The 6,890-nt window shown below is 35.5% G+C and overlaps 1 protein-coding gene across 3 annotated transcripts in view; it reads left to right on the top strand.

Annotated features, from left to right (window-relative positions):
- LOC148950123 (cytochrome c oxidase assembly factor 6 homolog) overlaps positions 1–6,890 on the top strand; it is a 123,484-nt gene continuing 116,594 nt past the window's right edge. The window contains exon 1 of one of the 3 annotated variants that reach the window (XM_089091455.1): positions 1–67. The gene's annotated coding sequence lies outside the window, so the exon portion shown is untranslated. Of the gene's footprint in view, positions 68–403; positions 612–6,890 lie in introns of those variants that run through there. The other 2 variants (XM_089091456.1, XM_089091457.1) reach the window with 2 other exon arrangements.

Here is a 6,890-nt window from a genome sequence, read left to right as displayed (position 1 = left end):
AAAATAGAATATTTTCAAATGTAGATAACGTGTCCTTAAAAGTAATTGATCATAGGCCTAAATTATAGTAAGTATTTTCGTTTTTTTGTTTAAGTTGGACTTCTTAATCTTTCTTCAATAGTCTCTGGTAAATCCGTAAGCAAACGCATAATATCTGTAAACTACTTTAAAACATTATAAAATTGGACCTTGGCTTTCTGTATCATTTATAAATATGCTTTTCTTCCCTTTATAACCCGTATATAATTGATAAATTTCTAGTGGGCCATATAATTTAGCTAGGATGAAAGCAAAAACATCATGTGATGCCTTTTTTTATGTTCTTTCATAATTCAGTAATTGCATCTGGGGCTAATTGCATCTTGAGCCCTTAAAGGGGCTTGAAGGTATTTTATATGAATTATGAAAGAGCATAAACAGCATCAAATGATGATTTCACTTTCATCCTAGCTAAATTATATGGCTCACTACAAATTTACCATGAACTTTATCCCCACCCCCCTAACATGCAACTAGGAATTGTATAGGCTACCCAGAATTGTTGGCAGCAAAGTTTCTAATTGCAAAATTCAGCACTATTTTTATCAACAGCATTTGAAAGACTTGAAATGGTAAGAAAATAGTTTATATTTGAGTTGCCTAATAAATGAGGTTTGAATTGTTATAGGCTAAATAAATATTTTGTAATATATTACTATTGAATAGGCCTAACTTATTTATAAACTAGTGATATTTTTTTTATTAATTTTCACTAACTTAACAAGTGTTGATAACTTCTTTGTGTGGTTACAAAAATGAAATAACTCTAGGGCAAATTTAAGGGCTCAAGATGCAACTAGCCCCAAAAGCAATTATTGAATTATGAAAGAGCAAAAAAGGCATCAAATGATGTTTTCAATTTCATCCTAGCTAAATTATATGGCCCACTAGAAATGTACCATATAATTTAGGCTGTCCATAGCCTATTTCTAATGGAAGGGGATGGTAAAATTTGTGTTTAGCTGTGTTTTGCTATCTAGGAGAGGGGTTAGGTTAGGAAAATAAAACTTTCAGTAATTATTTACACCTTGATAAAATGCCGTCTCTGCTTTAAATTAATAAAAAAAATAACTTTTTGGGATTCCTGCTTTCAATAAACAATTTTGAGATATTATCATTTAAATGTAATACCCCCCCCCCCCTAGATACCACCTTGATAGGATACCATCTCAGCTTTCTTTAGAAAAATAAGTTACTTAATAATTAAGTAGGTCACTATATGGTTCAAACAAACACACAAAATAACATTAAACAGCTTAGTTTTCCTTGAAAAAAATTGAGGGTATGAGTAAAGGGGTACAAAGACAACAACAAAATTGTCAAAATTATTCAGATATTCCTCAAATTATTGGAAATCTGGGTCATAGATTTGCTGTGTCATTCAATAAGATCCAAAGAATCTAATTAAAAGGGAGCACACACAAAAGCCAAATTAGGCCAGTAGCCTATGAGAAATTGCAAAATATCCAAGACAATGAACAAGTCTTAATGGGGGGCCCTGGGTCTGTCAAAATATTTCAATGGTTTTCCAGGAAATTTGATATCATTTTCTTCTGTCTCCATTTTAAATGAAAAAAATAATTTTCCTTTTGGCATCCCTGCTTTCAATAAAAAAAATAAGGTATTATCACTTAAAAATGATAGCCCCCTATCCCCCCTCCTTATAGGCAATAATTTACAATTTATTTATGAGTCATATTTTTGGGGTAGCTTCTGAACAATTGAGTATTAAAAATTCAGGCGTTCAACAATTGAGTATTAAACATTAAGAAAATCTTATCAAAAAACATCAAAAAAAAAAAAAAAAAAGTCTGCAAACTTACAATTCAGCTATAGAAACAATCTGTTGGCTGTCAATTTCAAAATCCAACTGAAGACTGAAGCTCTATAGTAGTGAAGTTGTTCTATAATTCTATTCAACTTGAAAATAAAATTCTTGACTACAAATGATGTTAGAAATAGCATTTGGGAAACTACATTCGAAATGATTTAAACTCATTTCATAAAGACAATGCTGTTTTTGTCAACATATGAAGAACTGTGTATAATGCAATATTTGCAATTGCATATTGCATCTGTCTGGTTTTTATGCAAAGTAACTAAAGAGACAAAAATTAATGAACAAGAGAGTAGTGAAGAATTATGTATGCAAAGTAATATTTGGCAGGGAGAGTCACTGGTGATAAATTGCTAGGGATGGCACCGTGATTGCGTGATTTTTGGGGATTTGGGGAACCAAATTTTTTTTCAGGGTGATGCATAGATTTTCGGGGATTGTGCAGGCCCTGCTTGATTTCTAATCTGGAAAATCGAAATACTAAACCACACGAGAAGGAAAAGCTCCGACTTTGCAGTGGACGCAAATAAAGAATTGCCGCAAAATTAATTTAAAGTTGACCAAACGCCACCGCCTCTGTTGGCAGCGGCGCGCCTTTGGCGCGCTGGTGGCGTTACGACACTTCGGCGGCGTTCGACCGGGCCTCTCATCGGCGGCGTTCGGTTGATCCACTGGCGCGGTGCCGGGGTCTAATCCTAACCACTTTCCAAGATAGAAAAGAGCTGATAAGCTAAAATTTTACCTTATATATAGTTGATGAATTTTCAATAGTGCAATGTTTTTTCCTGCTGCTCATTTACTGTTAAATTCATATGAAGAAAAGAGTTGCAGGCTACTATTGAAAATCACTTGAGCATATATAATGTGGGCTATATATTTGTGCAGCAAGAGATTAGGGGAGGGTAAAGTGAAGTGAAGCATATTTAGGAATGATTTATTAATGTTTTAAGGTAGTTCCTAGAGTTTTACAGTTTTGTTTATGGAGAGCAGAGCCACTAAATATTTACCTGACCTTATGTACAGCCTTTTGTAAAGTAAATACTATAACAACAAAAGAGTAGTAGCCTATCATGAGAGGTGATTAAATAAAAGCATCAAACATTGAATGGCTATCCATACCTGGAAGCTAATTCCTTACCAGGGTTTGTTTATATGTTCATTATAAATAGGTGTGGGCTTAGGCAAGTTTCACCAGTATCTCTATTAAAATCAAATTTTTTATGTATATGTTTCTTAGTTCCAACTGCCTCTCCAAAAACTTGCATAAGACCTTTAACAGGGGCAATAATAGAAGTGCTATTAAATAAAATGGAATAGTAAGGGTTATCATCAACATGTTGACCCAATGTAGTATCAAAAGTTTCAGGCCTTTGGTGTGGCTTCAGGGCTGTGTCTATTATAATTTGTGTTCCAATAATCTCTCTCCTTATTGTTGGTGAGTCCTATTAATCTAGAAGTAGTCAAAAGAATATGAGATTTTATACACACCACTACCCAAAATGTTGCTAGTTTGATCCTTCCTGCAATTGGAAAACCTCTGTATTTTACTCAGATCCTTAAATGTGACATCAAGGTTATGTTTTTTTATTTCTTCCTAGTTTATCACTCAATTTCAGAATATAAGGTGAAAGAGTGAAATTTCTTTATTGCCCATTGATGAGATGTGTTCAGTTGAGGTATTAATTCATCTGTTTTTGCCTTTTGAACTTTTTTCTGTAATAAATACCAGCAAATGAATGAATATCCATTGCAAAATAAAATGTATCAGTCCTGGGTTTATGTGAGCTTCAGAACACACTTTTAGCACTTGGTCAACAAAAGATATAACCATTCCTCTTTTTACATGATGAGGGTGGTAGGAAGAAAAATGCAAATACCTGTTGTTATACCTGTTGAGTCAACCAAACAACATCCTCCTCATGAAACATACAGGTCAACACAACACTAGAGGACACTCACAGAAGCTAGCAAACCAAAGAGTGAAAACCAAAATTCAGTTGAGGTATTAATTCATCTGTTTTTGCCTTTTGAATTTTTTTCTGTAATAAATACCAGCAAATTAATGAATATCCATTGCAAAATAGAATGTATCAGTCCTGGGTTTATGTGAGCTTCAGAACACACTTTTAGCACTTGGTCAACAAAAGATATAACCATTCCTCTTTTTACATGAGGAGGGTGGTAGGAAGAAAAATGCAAATACCTGTTGTTATACCTGTTGAGTCAACCAAACAACATCCTCCTCATGAAACATACAGGTCAACAACACTAGAGGACACTCACAGAAGCTAGCAAACCAAAGAGTGAAAACCAAAATGCGCAAAAACTTTTTTACCAAGCATATTTCCAACAACTGGAACAACCTCCAAGACAAAACCATGACTGCACCCACTAGTGCCTCCTTCCAGTCAAGACTGGACAAAAAATGGAACACAAAGCCATGAAAATATATGTTGCACAGTCAATCCCTCTTAACTGCCAACTAATGCAAAATCACTGAGCCTGTTTCACAGCGACGTTCCGAGTTACCAATCATTGACGCGGAGCAGAATAGATCCAGCATGGACCTTATAAACTTTCTATAAATGCAAAATTCAAGGATCGGAGGCTTTTTTAGAATTAAACCATCTAGAAAAGGTAGTTTATGATTATGTTTTAGTCTAAGGTGAACTGAAGATTGAAGTTGACATATTAAGATGGACAATGTACAAACTAATTTTTAAGTGACTTAGATCAGTGAACAAGCAGAACAACCTGCAAAAATGTACCTACTGTCTGCTTTATGAAGGAATACATTTGGTGAAAGTTGTTTCATGTATTTTGAATTTACATCTTGATATAAACTGTGGAGTAACCTCAATGACCCACTTTATAGAAGAAGAGTTGTGATTTACTGCAAGCAATGGCTGGAAGCTGAAACTGCAAGTTTATTTAAGATTGTTCTTACAGCAGTTTGGTTTAGATTGTGTATATCAATATTAAGCTTGGTCTTGAGTTGGTTGTTTTATTTCTTATTTCTTCTGTTCCTGATCAATATGTTTTACACCTTGTAGTATCTGACATTATTTCCAAATCAAATAGTAGGAAACAATCAACCATGTTCCTCTTTGGAGATTTAAATGTGCTGGAGTAGTTGGATGAACGGCTTACTGTTTCCCCCACTGAATAGTCCTTCCTCTATCACAACAAATACCCTTGCTGACCATTTTTTAACCAACATTGTAAACAAGCCAACTTGCTTTAGACACTTTCAGGAGCCCTCATTGCTAGACCTTGTTATTATCAGTGACCCTGATTGAATCTGATCAACATCTTACCTCCCTGTAATTGGTAGTAGTGATCACATCTGTATCTTAACTGACATACAAGTCAACCTCAAAGTAAATAGTAAGGTCAAAAAGACATTTAAAATTATCAACTGATCCATCAGGACTGTGCAAAGGTCAATTAGGAGGTGCATACCAGTGCTGATGATATTGAAACTGACTAGAATAATTTTGGAACTGCCTTGATTGATGCAGAAAAGAGGAACACAAAATAATATTGGTCGGTTGCCCCTAGACCCTCCCCTTCTTGCTGCATTATGTAATAAAAGTGTCTAAAAGAAAAAAGAAAGCTTGGAATAAAAGATACTAAATGTAAGTGTGACAGTCATTTTGAAAATTACAAAATGTGCCAAAAGCAAACTGAGAAACCTAGCCAGAGAGATAGTAAAAGAACATGAAGAGTTGATTGCTGCAGAATCAAAACAAATCCAAAAAAGTGTTGGTATTATGTCTCCTCTGCAAACCCCTCAAGGCAGTGCATCCATCATCTCAACAAAGAGGACAGCACTAAAGGTGATCCTAAAAATATTGCTTATATGCTGAATGATAGCTTTGCCACAAATTTCTCTACTAAGTCATTGTGCAATCCACCACATGCAATGCCATCATCCCTGTTTCTTACTTCTATGTCTCTCCCTGTTATAGCAACTGAAAATGTCCTCAAGAGGATTGAGAAGCTTAATAAGAATAAAACTTACTGGGCCAGATGATATTCAGTCACAATTACTTAAAAGTACTGCCCAACTTTTAGTAGAACCTATTCTTAAGATATTCAAGATGAACTTGGCATCAAGAGTCTTCCCAAGTGATTGGAAACTTGCCCAGTTTTAAGAAGGGAGATAAGGACCTAGCTAGCAACTACCAACCCATCAGCCATACTTCTGTACTTTGCAAGGTTCTAGAAGGCCTATTAAATGATGAATTCGTCAACCATCTATATAATAACCAGTTACTCAGCAAAAGTTAGCATGGGTTTTGCAAAGGTCACCCCATTAAAACTAACCTCATTGAGTCTTATTATACTGTCTCTAAACTCCTTGATAGAGACCTTCCTGTGGACATCATCCTGATAGATTAAGCAAAAGCTTTTGACAAGGTGCAACACAGCCTCCTGTTACTGAAGCTAAATGCTTATGGAGTCCTTGTTGAGCTTATAGCTTGGCTTGAGGCTTTCTTGACAAATAGAACTCAGATAGTTCTCATAAAAGCCGAAAATGGTACCATCTTTTCTGAGTCAGCTGTAGTTCTCAGTGGTGTCCCACAAGAAACCGTCTAGGGGAGTTCATTGATTAGTATGTATGTCAGTGACTGTTCAACAAACCTAAATAGTTCTCTGATGTTGTATGCTGATGACTGTAATCTACTAGGGTTAGTTAGATGTAATGAAGAACCCTCAACTATTCAGGAAGACATTAACACGCTTTGGAGATGGTCTGAAGACTGGGCCTGCAGTTCAATGCATCCAGGAAATTGTGTAACTCTATAAGGCACTAACCTGCCCTCGTTTAGAGTTCTGTATGATTCTGGCATGTACTCAGTATAACATGGGTGCTAAAATGCTTGGGAAGGCTCAGTGCCAAGCCACCAAGCTTGTGTCACACCTGTGAGAAAAACTTACAAAGATCATCTCATATCTCTAAAGCTCCCTACACTAGTATACAGAAGAAAAGGGGGAGATGGCATCAGCA

Source organism: Artemia sp. Qi Xiang Cuo, chromosome 7 (genome assembly GCF_049724085.1).
Source record: "Artemia sp. Qi Xiang Cuo chromosome 7, ASM4972408v1, whole genome shotgun sequence".
In the NCBI taxonomy this organism is placed as follows: Eukaryota; Metazoa; Arthropoda; class Branchiopoda; order Anostraca; family Artemiidae; genus Artemia; species Artemia sp. Qi Xiang Cuo.
The sequence above is the reverse complement of the archived record's forward strand: the minus strand, read 5'-3'. Positions and strand labels throughout refer to the sequence as shown.